The sequence below is a fragment of the Saccopteryx bilineata genome, chromosome 1, assembly GCF_036850765.1.
Source record: "Saccopteryx bilineata isolate mSacBil1 chromosome 1, mSacBil1_pri_phased_curated, whole genome shotgun sequence".
Lineage (NCBI taxonomy): Eukaryota > Metazoa > Chordata > Mammalia > Chiroptera > Emballonuridae > Saccopteryx > Saccopteryx bilineata.
The window spans coordinates 102,527,253-102,544,680 of record NC_089490.1 but is presented as its reverse complement, the minus strand read 5'-3'; the positions used below and the strand labels follow the sequence as shown (position 1 = coordinate 102,544,680).

General features: G+C 41.2%; 1 protein-coding gene across 3 annotated transcripts in view; it reads right to left on the bottom strand.

The window, feature by feature from the left end:
- Window positions 1-17,428, bottom strand: part of ANO4 (anoctamin 4) — a 428,231-nt gene that overhangs the window by 335,398 nt on the left and 75,405 nt on the right. The window contains exon 1 of one of the 3 annotated variants that reach the window (XM_066262620.1): window positions 7,292-7,660. The exons of the other annotated variants lie outside the window; for them this stretch is intronic. The gene's annotated coding sequence lies outside the window, so the exon portion shown is untranslated. Of the gene's footprint in view, window positions 1-7,291; window positions 7,661-17,428 lie in introns of those variants that run through there. 3 annotated transcript variants of the gene reach the window in all.

Genomic DNA, 17,428 nt, shown 5'->3' with positions numbered 1-17,428 from the left:
TGCACTTGTTTGAGAGATTTTAGGAGAATCTGAAGCATGAGCCAAGTCAGGCCATTCTTCTGGAAATGCCACTGAAAACAACTTGGGTGGGCTCACAAGTTGGGTGGGCTCACAAGTTAGGTGGGCAGGGTCTCAGGGAATCACCAGAGAGGGGCAAAGTGTATGAGCCAGATTGGTGGAGACTAAGAGATATGGTGCCTGCCTGCTGGCTCAGTGGGGGTAAAGCTCAGAAAAGGAACAATGGCCTCTGTCAGCACTTTTGTCTGGCAGAAAGCTGCCTCCAGCTCTTGCTCTGATGCCAGATAATTCATTCCTCCCTGTATGTCCCTGGTGCCTTTCAAGCTGCTGCCCCCGTACTGGAGCTCAGAGGGAAAGAGTCTACATGAGTCCATGTGTGGACCCTTTAAGAAGAACTGTCTGGGACTCCTGAAGCTCTCCGTCCTACTCAGCTTCAATCCCTATTGGTTTTTACAGAGAGAAGTTATGGGGACTTTACTTCCTGTACTGGGACTCTCGGGGTGTGAGGGGCTGGGATCCCCTCTCCTTCAGGGGGCCCTCTGCAACTAAGATATTCCTACCAGATTTTATCTGACACACACGAATGTGGAACCAGCCCATTCCACATCTCTTCTCCTCATACCAGTTTCATACGACTTCTTCTTTAAATCTTTTGTTGTAGGGTTTTCATTCAGCTAGATTTCAGGTGGTTCTGAATGACAGTTTTTCTAGAGTTTAGTTTTCATCTTGATGTGGTTGTGGAAGGATGCAAACACCACATTTACCTATGCCTCCATCTTGAGCAGAAGTCTACTTCTTCGTCTTTTTTTAATCTTTTATTCCTGGGGACCTAATACAATGCTTTGCTCAAGAAGACACTTAATGGACCTGGCCAGTTTGCTCAGTGGATAGAGCACTGGCCTGGCATATAGCATATAGACTTCCCAGGTTTGATTCCTGGTCAGGACACACAGGAGAAATGACCATCTGCTTCTCTCCCCCTCCCTCTCCCATTGCTCTCTCTCTTCCCCTCCCATAGCTAGTGGCTCTATTGGTTCAAGCTTCTTCCTCGGATGCTGAGGATAGTTCAGTTGGTCTGAGAGTCAGTCTCAGGAGCTTAGGATAGCTCAGATGATTCAAGAGTAAGCCCCAGAAAGGGGTAGCCAGGTGGATCCCACTCGGGCACCTGCCGGAATCTGTTTCTCTATCTCCCTTCCCCTCATTTAAAATAATTTTTTGAAAGAAGACACTTAATAAATTCTTGTTACTTACTTTGTTGAAACTGATTTGGAGGCAGAGACATTTTCTGAGGTTTTGCACAGAATTCCTAATGTCTGCCAATCTCTTTATCCTTTTCACTGCAATTCAGACAGTCATCCTGTTTTGAAAAATTGAGTTGTCTACATAGAGCAGTAGTCACCAATACCAGCACCATCGGCTTTAATTAGTCATTCCTAATCCATGTGTTCAAGAATTATCGAGTATCTGCAATAGCAGTCACCAAACTAGATGTTGTAGTACAGAGCTAAAAATAAAGTCTCTGCCTTTAAGAAACAAAATGTCTATTTGGGAGTGAGAGCCAAATAGGCAAATAATTACAATGTAGTCTATAAATCCCTATGAGACCTTTGTGCTGAGGAATAGAAGAGGACCGACATGGTCTTCCTAGCTTAGCTTTGCACAATAAGGGCCACACAAAGGTGGTGAGTGTCAAAAAGCTTCCATGGGAAATAATATCTGAACTTGCCCTGGAAGTTAGTCTGAAGGAAGAAGAGAGAGATTCCAGGCAGAGGAAACAGTATGTGCAAAGGCACTAAGAAAAGTGAGGGCTGCATATTTCTGGGCACTACAAATGTTTTAGTTCTTCTGAAACATTCCAGGGAAGTAGCAGAACAAGAAAACAAGGGCTGTACATTATGACGGACCTGGTGTGCATGACCTAGGACTTTGGGCTTCCACCTATAATTTGTTTCATGGACACTGTGCTATTGAGACTATCAACTGAGAATTCCAGGGAACAGGTTAGTTTGCCCAAAGAATGAGTGTCACTTCTTGAATTGCAACGATAGTATAAACAAGCATAGCTAATTAATCTCTTTTGTTCAGTCAGATAAGAAAACCAGAAGTTAAAAATACTGTGTTGGAAAACTGCAAAACATTTGTTGTAATGACAGCAAAGGAATCTTTTTTTATCCAAGGAACTTCTCCATGGAATAATCATGGGCAAGAACTCCCTAAGCAAACTGTTTTTAGACTGAATTATTATTATTATTATTATTATTATTTTATTTATTTGAGAAACCAGGTGAAACAGTAAGCAGCTCTCTGGCTGAGAATCAAAAGATGACCAACTCCATGAAGCATAATTAGATTCTGAACTTACTCAGAGCAGTGGCTGCACCTGCACCCAGCTGTCTCACCACTGATTTCACTGCTTGGCATTAGGGGGAACACATAGGTGCTCAGTAAGTATTACACGAATGAATGGATGAAAGGATGAATCCATAGCATCACCCCCTTGGCAAAAGAAGTAAATAATCAGCTGAAGAATTGAATCACAGTGGGAAAATTAAGCATAGTGTTTATTTAAAAATGCATTTCCACCCAAGCATGAACAAATTACCATAGCATTTCCTTGACGTGACTCACTCTGACTGGTACGGCCACGTAATCTGCATGAAATGAACCCAGAAATAATGGACCACAGTGAGTTCGATGCCACAAAGCAGTTCTGTGAGCACTAAGTGTCAGCTGTGGTTCATGGAAGGGCCCCACACCAGAAATGAAACAGGGGTCTGATAACTATATAAACAGTGCCCTAAACTGTCTTGTCCAGATGCTAATCAAATCTCTAACTCTGAGGAAGGCACTGAACTTCCCTGGGCCTTAGTGTCCTTATCTAGGAAATAAGAAGGTGGGTAAAATGTTCCTCAAGGTCCCTTCTGATGGTAAAAAGATACATTTCAAGATGTCCCAGGGTAAGCAGATAATACACACATGAGCCCTGACCACAAAGATTCACCATTATCATACTTTTCTGAGTAACTCTGAAACACATGTCACCGTCATAGTTCTGTGGGCTTTGCAGGGTCAAGGGAAGGTATTTCCTTGGGATGAGCCAACTGCCTTAGAAATTATGATCCACCTAGTAAAAATTAGAGGTAAACTAACAGATCACAGATTTTAATGTTTGGGGCAGCCCTCTGAGATGATCTGGCCCAAGCCCAATGTGGAAGACATGAGTTTGAATCTTACAGCCAGATAGTAGCTAGAGCTGGACTGGAACTGGGGGTCCCAAAGACATCCTTCTGTGACTGGCTGTGGTCTCTGATGATCTCCAGACACTCATTCCCTCTCTGACATTCCCAGAAGGTCCTAGTAGAAGAACAACTAGAAAAATATAAGTAAATTCCTGCAGTATTACAATATGTCTGCTTCCTATAAGAATGGCTGTTGGCTCACACAAGCCAAAAAGGTCACTAAGCAGATGCCTAGTTAAGGGTCAAAAATTTCTACTATAGAAAAAAGCCCTCAAAAACTGTCATTTTATATTTTTAACAATCTCTTGGTGCTTTAGACGTAAGAGCCAATGGTATTTCTAGAGAATTAAATGCTAAATATAGGAGAAAATTCTCCCCTTTCATCTTGCATTATTTTGGAGCTGTGATTTGGTTTTCCTCCAAAATTCTGCCATCTCCCTCTTCCACCCAAGAGCTATAACTTGCAACATAAACATTTATGACAGTCTAGCTAGGTTATGACACTACAGAGGACCTGATTTTTTTTTCTGTGAAGCTGATCTAGTGACTACAGTCATAAATAAATTCAGTCCAGAAGCAAGGATCAAAATGCAGCATTCAACACAACTCATGAAGCATTTCTCCTATTTTATACAATCTGTCTGAGTTGCCAATTTGATAGCAAGTTCCTTTCAAAGTAGATCACCATAGCTGGTGTTAGAAGTGGTTTTGAATCTCTGTGAAAGAACAGTTCTCCCTCTGAGCAGCTTTATGTGGGAGTTGTATGGTACTCATTTTACTTTGTAAAAAAGACTCATGGAGAAACGGTAAAGGGAACATATAGCTTTAATTACATTGGGAAAAGCAACCAAAATATTCAGGCAACATCCTTAATGATACTGTTCATTCAATTCCCAGGGAAAGGTTATATCACCTAATCAAATGGTTTTACTTGGTATAACCCATAAACTCCCCGTATTAACACAAAGACCTTTCAGACAGTAAACATGTCAAGATTTAAGGGCAGTCCAACCTAGACAGAACCAGAATGTCATTAATTAAAATGGAAAACTGATTCTATTTCTGGTCCTGATAATCAGCTATGGAAAATAGTTTCAATGACGAGAATGCCTGCAGAAGCATGAGGTTATATTTATATTAACCTGTTATCAGTTATATGATTACAGGTTGGACACCGGAGATTAATTACTAAAAAGAGAAGCTATGATCAACTCTTCATTAATTGTCAAACAATTTCCACTGTCTGAGTTTACATTGTGTACACATATGCATGTTCACATATAGAAACATATATAAAGCAAAAGTGGGAAAGAGAAAGTGGAATAGAGGATAAAAATGGAAAGCTGAAGATTTCAAATTAACACCAAAAAGAAACAAAGTAAGAGCACTACTTCAGTGACTGCTGTAATTAAGAAATGTGAAAAACAAATAACACAAAAACAAATCGACACCAATCTAGTTGACTCTGGACCCCTTTCAAATAAGTTCAATTTGTTAGGGTTGCAAGCAAAATCAGGTGCAAGGCACAGCTGCTAAATTAGCACACATGCATAAAATGTTGCGGTGACTTCATCACACCAAGGGGCTAACAATTCTATTCAGCACTGCCCTTACGGAATTTTTTCTGCAGTAGTTTTATATGCTGCCTTTGTGGATCCTGCAAAGTAACATGGCACCGTGTGCCATGAGACAAGGAAAGACTGAAGGATGCACTCTCCCAATTCAAAGACATTCCCAAAGGTGTTATCTGGAGGAGGAGTGTGGGAAGTGGGGAAATCCCTATTAAAAAAAAAAAAAAAAAAAGTGCTAGCTTTTTTTTTTTTTTCCAGGATGGAGGATGCTAAACAATATCTTGGTATCTCGAGAATTTTTCTTCTATTCTCTAAGTGAACATGCTACAACTATTAAAAATATGAACATATAATAGCCACAAGTAAACAGTACATTTGTGTTTATTGCATAGATAAACATTGTTCAGCAAAATGACAAAAGCCTAGGGAATCAATCTGATAGCTAAAGTTGCGACTAACTGAGATAAAGTCTTTTCTAAAAGCATTTGAAATTGCCAGCCCTGTGAAATACAGTGTCTATTTCCATGACACCCAAATTGATGAAGACTTCAGCTGAGTTGCCAGGCATCTGATCAAAATTCTTGCAATTGGACACAACAAAACAAAAATTAAGCACAGTAAGAAAACACTGTTAAGGATGAACGTAAGCAACTAAACATTAAAGAACCACCAGAGGAACAGGGAAGCCTGCCAGTCAAAGCACTATCTTGCTACAAACTGAACCGTAATCGAGGTCGGAAGGAGTGGCTATTGGAACAGTTAATCTAAACAATGCTGAAAGTAATTCAAACATTATTTAAGAATGTAGAGACTACAGTCTGCAAGGATCTTAGTTGGTTGTTGCTGATGTTAACCTATTGTAGTTTTACTCTGTAACTGGCCTATCACTTAAAGAGCAAGAATGTGTAGATATTTATATGTATGCTTTCATATATGCAAAGAACCCCTCAACCAAAAAAACCACCAAATGTTTTTACTTAGGACCCAAGGAATAGGATAAAAGCATGTGCCTGGTGTCACCACCACTATTTTAAGAAAAATCCACACAGACAGTGGAAACAAAAGTGGTGAGAATGGGCAAGACATTAAGGAACTTTATATTCCAAAATCTCAATCAATAGGGGGAGAGACTAGAAATTTCACTCTACATTTGCCTCATTTATTAACCCCCAAAACCGCATGTATTAATACAGTATCTTATAAACCAGAGGCTGAATTACATTGAATGGGAACCTTCCCTCGAGTGAAAGAGACCAGAATTAGAAAAGCCACATAAAATCAAATAAGATATCCCACCACCAGCCCAAAACTAGAGAATAACTAAGCAAAATTACAACTGTGATGTTTATTCTTTGTGATGCTGCACTGACCAAAATAACTCAACACACCTGCTACCAAAACTAAAAAATAAAAAGAAGAAGAAGAAAATTTCCCTGTGAAGACTCCTTTAATCCCAGGTTCCACAAGGTGAGACTGATACCAAAATATTTTTGGTGTCCTTTGGGCTTCAAGAGGCAGCCTCTTGAATGGACTTGAACTTGTGGTGCTCTCTGCAGCAAGCCTCAGGAGACCAGGTGACAGATTAGAACACTATTCTAAGAATAATGCCCTTGAATAAACAATCTGGCCGTGGATGCTGCAACACGCATGTTCTTCTTTGGTAACCTGTTTATTATTCTCTCCTAGAAAAGTCTAACCATTCTAATAGCCTCAAAGTATTTTATCTTGCAGCGGGAGGATGAAACTATGTTGTCAACTCAAAAATGTTCCTGTTCTCATTGACCCATCACCCTCTGAAGAGGCTGTGAAATACAGTTTGCAGAACAGGCACCCTGAGACTCCAAAGGGAAAGAAGCAATGAGGTCATGCAGTCTACCCCGTCGGCCAGTGCAGGATTCCTTCGCAACCAATGTTACTGCCCACGTTGTTAAACCCACAAGATCCAGGGCCATTCTGGACTCACCGACAGGTGCATAAAGCACCACTGCTCACAGCGTACCCTGACATAACTCATGCATGTGCTTGTCTTCACCTGGAAAGATGAAATAGTTTGCTATGTGGGCGGAACAGCCCCAAGGCTTCCGGATTCTGAGAGAGTGCCCTCAGCATGCCAAGAATTCATCTTGCCCAATTTTGTCAGTCACCCTCCACAGAGCCCCTGCACACTGCTGCAGTTCAGCATCCTGAACACATTTCCCCGGCTGCCGCTTCAAGGACAAAGAGAGAGTGCTTATGTTTCTAACACAGCCCAGGGGCTCGGGTTTATGATAAAAAATAAAAATTAAGAGGCAGGCAATCCACACAAATGACCCCTGGCATTTTTGTGAGTTCCCTAGACACCGATGCATGAAAACAGGAGAAAGGCAGAGAGAAGGTCACTAAGCTGAACTGGGAAGAGCAAGCGAGCTAGCGAGAGCATTCAGTTCACTGCAGCAGACCAGCTCATTCAAGGCAAACACTTACCATAAAAATAGAAAGAGTCAACAGAAGGAGAAGGGATCCTTCCTCAGCGTCTTAGGCAGAAAGAAATCCACCGTGAAGCTCTAGGCAGGGCTGGGGATGCAGCCAGCAAAGTGATGAAAGGCAATAAACCCACCACGCACAAGTCCTTTTCAGCCTCCCCTCGGGCCCGCATACAGTTGTCTGTGCTGTAAAAACCCTGAGAAGTCTGGAACAGGACTCTCCCGAGAGCGAGCCTGAGTGAAAGCAGCCTGGTGGATTTCACCAGCCTCCGAGCCTCACGCCCAGGACTCGTCCTCCCTGGGGTGCAGGGGCGGCAAGGTCTGGGAGGCTGAGCACCGGGTGGGGGTCAGGAGGGCGACAAGAGGATCTTCTTTGGAGTGTAAGGAACTGCCAGCAAGAATATCAGCATTCCACATCAGTTGTTGCCAGCGACCAATCAGCCCTGCCAGGGGGCCGTGTCAGTGTGACAGGAGAGCCGCAGACGACAGCCGGTTCTGAGAGAGGCAGAACAGCCTCCTGCCTCCACAGAAGTTTGGAAAGATTGACATTTTACCCTCCACTCTATTGCTGATAATATATATGTGCCTGTTATTAAAAACAAGATCCAAAGCCCCATTGTTACACCAACCACTCAGGAAGTTTCCTATACATCCCCCGCCCCCCCCCCGCCCCCCCCGCATCTCTGCAAAACGCCGACTTGAAACCCACTCCACATGATGTCTAATGGCACCTCACAGACCAGACAGCCCTGCTAATGTGCCTAGGGAGGTCACCAGGAGGACAATAATGGCACTTTGGATGTAAGCTGTTTGATGCCCAATGCACAGGATAAGATGACCAGGAATCGGACTTCCTATTTCACAAGTGAGAAATTTAGACAGAAAAGGGTGAAAGGTCTCTCCAGTTTCATTCATTTTCTTGCATAAGATGTGCATAGAAGTCCTTGTTCAGGATGAGTTTATGAAAATAATTAACATTTCCCTCTCAGGTCTCTTAAATCATCTGGAAGACACAGAACGTGGGGTTTTGGATAAATAACCCTGTAGCATAATTCACAGGCACACTGAAGTCTGAGACACTGAGCTAGACTGGTGGAAGAGGCAAAGGAGAGATCCCTTGGTGGTGACTAAGGGAAGAGTGAACAATTTCACACTGCCTACTTGCCTTCCCCCCCCATTCTATTTTAATATTAAACTTATAAACTTAGTGCCTATATTAATTTCTCAGAGTTAGATGATGATTAAGTTTGATAGGAGAGTAGGTTCTAAAGTTAAATGCCAAATTGAACTCTACAGGAAAACATCAGAACTTTTTTTCTTTTTTTAACTTGGAGAGATCGTCGTGCATTACCTTCTTATCTTTGCAAAAAAGATGAATTCCCTTGTGCCACCCAGGAGTTAATAGGAAAAATACGTATATCCTTGAGTGCATTTTTCAGGTGACTCCCACGATACAGAATTTTCCATTTTAGTTCTCTGGTTTTACCTACAACTGGAAGTATCACTTGGACAGTTTGTTGTGCTCTCCCCGGAGGCAATCTAACTTGGAGGCGTCTGAATACCACAGCTTAAAAGGTAGGGCTGGGCTCCAAGGAGGCAAATTCACATTCACATGAGTCATAGCAGGAGGCCATAAAAATGTTCTCCATGAAAGATGAACGTAATAAAATTTAAATTTTGAAATGAAGAAAGTGTTTCGTTAGGGCAATCCTATGTATATTAAATAGGAAAACCTGGGAGCCTGAGTCTCAAATTCTGTTTTATTATTCACTTCAGTTCAACCCCAATGAGTGAATGTTGAAAGAGTATGGACTGTGTCATGTGTCGGGATGCAGAGATGAAAGGGGCCGGCCCTTCCCTCGAGAAGTTTATAGCCTCAAGGACAAATTTAAATCATCTCTTTTTTTTTTTTTTTTTTTCAAAATTTCAACATTGTGATTCTTGCCAAGACAGAAAATGTTCTATTCTTTTAATGTCTCTCAGATAAAAACCAAACCATGGGTTTGAACTCTGGACTCAAAGTACCAATTTAGCCTAATAAGGTGTTTTCCATGATCAAAAAACCACTTGGGAAATAAAATTACACAAATTATTTATTTAAATCTAATTAAAACATGAAACGGTTTCGTAACTCAATGTTTGCTTTTATCAGCATCATCAGAGTCTGACGCTGCAAAAACATGGTCAGCATCCCAAAGAATATATTTAATTAGGGAATATTATTTAAAGCTCCCAAAGTAATTGAAAGTAATACTGTTTATGGAAAGGATTCAATACCTTGAATATACAGGGTGATAATAAAGCATGAAAGTGATAAAATGGCAGAAGTACCAATTAGTAGATTAAAGAATTAAATTATATAACAATTGGTGGATAAACATAGGTACTCCAGTCACTTACTCAACTGTAATTAATTTTGAAAGTTTGGACGCTTCTCCATTCCTCCCTCCTCAAAAGATGGTAAAGGTGACTCTCGTTTCAGATAGCAACAAACACCAGTTAATCTTTGTAAATTACAAAATATTTATCCAAGTCAATTCAACTTGGGGCAATTTGTAGGACTGTCCCTTGCTCACTGGTGTAACACCAGCACCTAATGCATAAAGAGTTCTCAATAACTGTTAGATGGCCATTTGTTGTTTTGTTTACCTGTTTTAAATCAGATTTATTGGGGTGACACCGGTATGCACTACCACACAGGTTTCAAGAGTACCACTCAACGAAACAGCATCTGCACACTGCACTGAGCACTCATTGCGCCACGCAAGGTCTCCTTCTGTCCTCTCTTTGCCCACACTCACCTCCCTTCCCCCTGGCTATCGCAACACTGTTGTCTGTGTCTATATGTTAAGTGTAATTAGCCTTGTGGCTAATTCCTTCATCTTCTTTCATACAGTCCCCACACTCCCCACTCCTCTGATGGCTGTCAGTCTGTTCCATGTGTCCATGCCTCTGTTACTATTTTGTTCGTCAGTTCATTTTGTTCATTATAAGTGAGATCATACGGTATTTGTCTTTCTCTGGCTGGCTTATCTCACTGAGCATAATCCTCTCCTGGTCTATCCATGTTGTTGCAAAAGGTAAGATTTCCTTCTTTTTTATGGCCAAGTAGTACTCTATTGCATAAATATACCACAGCTTTTGTATCTACTCATTAGATGGCCAAGTGAATCTGGTGAAAATGCTACAGCAGCATGATTTAATGCCTTTTAACACTACATGGTTCTCCGAATTATGTAGCTATCTCTGTCATTTGTTTAAAAAGAAGACAGGATGGCTTCTTCTGGAAAGGTGTTTCAGAGAAGCTTGCCGACAGAGCTCTATCAAATTTGAAAGACAAGGATTCTTAAAACTCAGTCTTTCAATGCCAAACATTTGCCGCTTTCTGTAATCAGCCTAAAGAGCAAATGTCTAGACACACCTATTTTCTAAATTACCATGACGGTAAATTGCCATGGAATGCCATTTTTTACATCAGAATCTGTTAATGGAGGTGTGAGGATCAAAGAGTTTTAAATAACATTCTGCCATCAAGGGGTCTGAAAATGGAGTGATGACCTCCTTAAAGGAAAAGCTGTCCTCTTTTACCTATAAGCCTTGGTCTGAAGCAACACTTACTAAACCCTGATCTGAGCCACACTTGATTCTAGGGGCTTCATATTGCTCTTTTAGTCTTCCCAGCACTCCCAGGACTTGAATACTGTCAGGAACACTGGAGTCCCTGGAGTCACTGCAAGTGGTCACCATGTGGTGGGGCCAGCATGTGAACAGCCTCCAGGTGCTACTTCCCTATGGAAACACACTGATCTCAACATGAGAGAAGCCCCTCAAACTGCTTTTGAATAAACATACAAGGTGACTTGGGACCCTTCCTACAGTATTACATGAATTTGGGTGTGGAAGAAAAGAGATAAGACCAAGTTAAGGCAGAAAAACTCATTTTACCTCAGAGATTAAAATGTAACCCTTTTGTGCAACAGAAATGAATTTTTGATAAGCTTACAAAGAGCAAGCAACTTGCATTTTGTTGATTTATTCTTCCTAACTCTGACTCTACATCACATTTTAAAGCCAGGATAAGTGGTCCTCAATTACCAAAAGAGTAGAATGAAATAATATTCCAGAAAAGTGTGGGATGTGACATAAACATTGTAGTCTGGTATCTAGCATGTAAATTCTCCTTAAGCATTCAGCAGGAGGACTAAAATGGAGAGAGCACAGGACGCTGTTTCCATTTCCAAACAAGAGGTCACTGGCCGGGAGTAATTTCCCCACGATGCTTAGTAGGTGGGCTCTCAAATATGCAACAATGGTTCCAAATACATAAAAGAGAAGTAATCGGCAGCACATAAATATAGTCATAACATCTACATCTTCAAAAATGTTTTGCTCCCAGCATTTCTCAGCCTGAAGAATCCTATGGGATCATCAAAGATCAAGTCATGTGGAAAAAATCCATAAGAACACAGACCTATAACTTTCTCTCCTGTTTTGAGGATAGAAAAATAAATCAGTGGCTGGCTTGAAGAGTCAGGGAGAAAGTGAGCTCAGTCTGGGGAAGCCACAAGTGTGTGGGGAGATTCTAAAACACAACAAATCTAATCATGTCCTTCTCTTGCTAACAAACCTGGGCTGGTAAAAGCCAAATACAGCACCTCCTGAGCCTGCCACTCAAGGCCCCTGTAATCACACTTCAATCTACCAGCCTCATTTCCCACCACTACTTCCTACACAGCCCATGCTCTCCAAACACACAATTACTCACTATTCCCCACAGCTCCCATATTCTTTTACCATAACAATCTCTTTTTCCTAGAATAACTTTCCTTGCTTTTCTCCCTTAAGAAGCCCAACTATTCATCCTTCAAGGCCCAGTTTTACTGTTGTCTTCTTGGTGAGCCCTTCCCCAAATTTCCCAAAGTACTTAATCACTTCTTCTTCTGTATTCTTATACATTTTTTCCTTGTCTTGTATTAAAGGGCAAATAATACTGTGCTAAGTCAGTACCTTCCAACTTGCTTAATTGGGATCCTTTGATATTCCCAGTGTCTGGTACGCAATAGTTGCTCAGTAAATACATAATGAGTGAGTCCCTCCTTTATTGTGTGCTTTAGGGAAAAGCACTAAGAGGAAAGTAGAGATACGTCTTCTGGGAGTCTGGAGGACTACAAGCTTATGAGCCATATATATCTCCTCCTTCAATCAGGGCTTTCTGTGGTTTAAGGAGAGAGTCCTGCATTAGAATCAGAAGAGCCACATTCCAGCCCTGTTTCCTGTGTCACCTCAGGTAATCTTTTACTGTAAATGAGAAGAATAAAATCTGTCCTGCTTACTGTTGAGGGCTTTTCTGAGCTACAAATGAGAATCTGAAGGTAAAGTAGTCTATAAACTATAAACGTATGTGATGTCGGCATAGGTACTGCTACTCTTGTCATCATTGTTTGATAGTTATTGTTGTTAGTGTGCCATCATAGAATCTGTTAAAGCCAGCCCAGGAGTCCAATGACTCAGTGTTTAGTCATTTCAACTGCCTTACTTCAATTCTGCTGGTCTGTTCTTAGGGGTGACAGAAAAGTAGAAAGGCCCTGCCTTAGGTCCCAACTCTGCTACTTCCTAGCTATACAGATCTGGTCTGTATATGCCTACCTCACTACATTGTTGAAAGAGATGAGGTATATTATCTATATGTAGGATACATACCTCTATTGTATTTCTGAGTCTCTTATAAGCATTCCAAGAATGCTTAGCAAAAGATCGCCATTTCTCCCTAACTCTACAACATCTACATACCCTCCAGCCACGGCCTCCCTTCTGTTTCTTGCCCTCAGAGAGCCCATTCCCATCCCAGGATCTGCATCTTTCGCCTGCCCCACCCTTGCCCTTAGATCTTGGCATGGCTGCCAGAAAGGCTTTCTTCATCCCATCAATCACTTTCTAGGATATTACTTTCTTCATTCTTATACTATTTATCTCTATCTGTAACCATTTCATTTCTTTGATTGTCTATTTAACATTTGTTCTCTGCTGTACAATGTATGCTCCTGTCAGTCAAGAACTGTTGGTGTATGTGTGTGTGTGCACATGCTTCTCACTATGTGCCCAGAAACTAAAGTAGTGTCCAGAACATAATATATGATATATACCCAATAGACATTTCTTGACTATTTAAAACATGATCAAAGTTTTACAGTCATTCCCATATTCTTTACATCTGAAAGTTCCAATTATCCTTGACTGTTGAGAGGAAATGAAAGCTTGGTGGTCGCTTATATGGTACACAGGCAGCATCACAATATTCATGTTTAATAGATATTTAATAATATGTAACACTCATCAACAGAGAGTAAAAATGTTACCCAGGGACAAGGAGTACCTACAAGTAATATGCTAACTCCTGCCCCATTAGAAACACGAATTACTAAAAATGACAGGCTGACCTCATCTGTAAAACTGGAATTGAAAAATGGTAAATTAGGTTTATTTAATAAATCAGGAGGTTTACTCGATCTTTATTTCACATTTTGTGTTAAAATTGCTCTGGACCTAGCTGATTCTGAAGAGAAATTGACAAGGTCCTTGATCTCTGAAGCATCAACTAAAACAAATGGTTTCAGTAGATCAGGAGCCCAGAAATCGAGACAATTTCTCTTTTCTCCCAGGGAGCTGGCTCAAAGGCGAGATACAGAAATCCTCCCAGCCCTGACTGTATCATCCCTGTTTTCTGATTAGCCCAGCCAGAGAGAGGGACCAATAGAGAAATAACCATGGCAATCCTTTATAATGTATGAAGGTTACTTCCTAGTGGGCATCTGGAAGGACATAATTTTCAATTAGAGTATTTTCAGTTAGCAATAGCATGCCCGTCTACCAATGAGGCACATGAATTTGTCATTATCAGGAAATAGTAAACAGGTAGCTTTTATAAAAAAGAATAAACGTCCCAGATCCAATATCAAACACATCTTTTTCTCCTAAACCCGCTCTTTATCTCACTTTCTTTTTTTTCCAATTTAAGAGCATCATTTTCTAATCTGTTGCCCAATGGAAATGACTTATTGAACTCTTACACAGAAGATGATTTGGGACACTTTACAGGGAACCTAGAAATATTAGTGTCGTCCTTACTTTAACTCATCTGGTCCATATCACCTCCTGAACATTTCTTTCTTCCTTCCATCGTCCCCCCATGGCCACTGCCCCAGTCTAGCCACCAGCTCTCCCCTGGGCTAATGTGATAGTCCCAGAAGCAGTCAAACTACATTGAGTTTCATTCTGTCCAATCCAGTCTAAGGAATTTATTTTTAAAATTAAATTTAATGGGGTGACATTGATCAATAAGACTACATAGGTTTCAGGTGAACATCTCTATAGCATTTGAACTGTTGTGTTGTGTGCAAGTCATTTTCCATCATTGTATATTTGTCCCTTTGAAGAGGACTTCATCCCAGTCCCTCCCCCAGGTAACCATTTCACTTTTGTCTATGCCCATGAGTCTCAGTTTTCTATCCCACCCAGGTGACAAATATTTTTAAATGGAAACAGCATCATGACCTCTCCCTCTGGAAACCCTTCTCTTTTTACCACATGCAGGAGGAAGGGCCCTCTTAACCTATCACAAGAACTCTCTGTGACTATCCTCCTATCTTTGCTCTTGTCATTACACCCTACCTGGGTCCTCCCATTCATTCATGTCCTAGTACTCAGGACTCACCAAGCTGCTGACTTCAGGATCCTGGCACAAGCTTTTCCACTACTTAGAATTTCTTATGCTTGCCTTCTTCCTCTGAACTCTTATTCTCTAAGACCCAACTTAAGCATCTCCCTCTTCTTGAAAGCATTCTCTGACACTCACTCTCTACACTGTAACAGAGTTAACCATCTCCAAGTTATGGCGCTGATCAACAGTATATTATAACTGTCCTATTATCTGATAGTCCTAGTCACCTTTGTATCCCCAGAGACAAACTCTCCCTGGAGACACTTAAATAAGTGGTTATAGAAAGGCCAGTGTATCTGGTTCTCCTGCACGACTCTACTCCCTGAGGGAAGGTAGAGTATTGTTTCTATCTTTCTAACCTCTCAGCTTATTATAATGCCTGGCACATATGAATACTCAGCATATATTTGTAGAACTGTTATTAATAGGATTGGCAAAGAAAATCAGTATAAGGAATTTAGAAATCCATCAGAGCTGATTTCTAACTAGCTCACTTTTTTTCTATTTGAATCTAAAAAGTCTCCTTCTCCTTGAGATTATAAAACACCACAAGCTTTAATTTACTCCTCAAAGATTCATCTTCTAAAACGCCCGGCTTTTAATGGTAACCCAACAATTGATGCGCCTTAGGGCAAACAGAGCATTCCAAACATACTTTGTACTTAGAATTGCCAAGCACAAGGAAGAGAATCTATTCTCTCAGCAAAAGGGGCTTCTTGGAGATGTTTCACCAGCATGTAAGTCTGGAGGGGAAAGAGCCCTGTCCTGAGTGCAGAATTTCACAATTAACAGCAGAGCTACCAATGGGCTGTGGATGTTCCTCAGAAGCCCAGTACCCTGCCCAACAGATAGGAGCCCTTGTAAGAATGGGTGTGGCTTAAGGAGGGCAAGACCTAGCTAGGGCAGAGGTCGGGAACCTATGGCTCACGAGCCAGATATGGCTCTTTTGATGGTTGCATCTGGCTCGCAGACAAATCTTTAATAAAAAATAATAATAACGTTAAAAATATAAAACACTCTCATGTATTACAATCCATTCATTTCCTACCGCTCATGTTCATGGTTGCGGGTGGCTGGAGCCAATCACAGCTGTCCTCCGGGACAAAACCAAATTTTTATTGGATAATGCCTAACGTACATGGGTCACTGTATGGCTCTCACGGAATTACATTTTAAAATATGTGGCATTCATGGCTCTCTCAGCCAAAAAGTTTCCCGACTCTTGACCTAGGGCTTATAGTGGACCCTCCCTCCACACCAGTCAGAGGATTATCCAATTTTCTCACTCACTCCCCCACCTCACAGAAAATCAGCTACACTGCATCCAAAGAACTGGAATAACTTCTCTGTCCATAGACGTGATGGCCATTAGCTCCTAAAGAACTAGTCTCCCCGTGGTGTGGATAAATGGGGGACACCTAATTGACTGAAAGCCCACCCAAGTGACTGCAGACACCTGACCAAGTAGGCTGGGGAGGGAACAGTAGGCTACCCGCATGGCCCATTCTTCTAGTGTCACTGACTCACAACCAGAAAATCAAGAATGAACTACATCATAGGTGCTCCAGATGTGATTATATAGTCTGTGTGTGTGTGTGTGTGTGTGTGTGTGTGTGTGTGTGTATATATATATATATATATATAATTTTATTTCATTTCTTTGAAACCAAATTTGAGTTCTTTTATTTGTGCTGATAGGAGAAAGCAGAATGAGTATTTTAAAGGACAGTGATATGCTTTTATTTTGGTAAAATGAAACGAGGACATACACTGACCATTCGGCACCTTTGTAAGCATGGATTTTTTTCCTTCACCAATTTTTAAGAAGTCCCTTGAACCTCTAACAAAAATAAATCTGTATCACAGGGGGAAATGTGAAACTCAAACAGCTACTTTAGAAGACAGTCTAGTGGTTTTTTGAAAAATGAAATCCACTCTCCTGCCCTGTGTGATCCAGCGGCCACACTGCCCGCTGTTTACCCAAAGGTGCTGAAACCTTCTGCCCACACAGAGGCCTGCACACAGACATTGACGGGAGCTTCATTCACAAGTGCCAGAACTGGGAAGCAAGCAAGATGCCCCTCAGTAGGTAATGGATAAAAAATAACCCATAAAATTAAACATTATTCAGTGCTAAAGAGAAATGAGCTATCAAAGCTATGGAAATACATGGAGGAAACTTAAATGCATATACTAAGAAGCCCGTCTGAAAGGGCTACATGCATGATTCCAAATGTATGACATTCTGGGAAAGGCAAGACTATGGAAACAGATCAATGGCTGCCTGGGGTTGGGAGTGGAGGGCAGGGGAGGATGAATAGGTAGGGCACAGGAATTTTAGGGCAGTGAAACGACTCTGTACAATTTTATACATTATACATGTGTCCAACCCAGAGAACGTACACCAAGAGGAATCCCTAG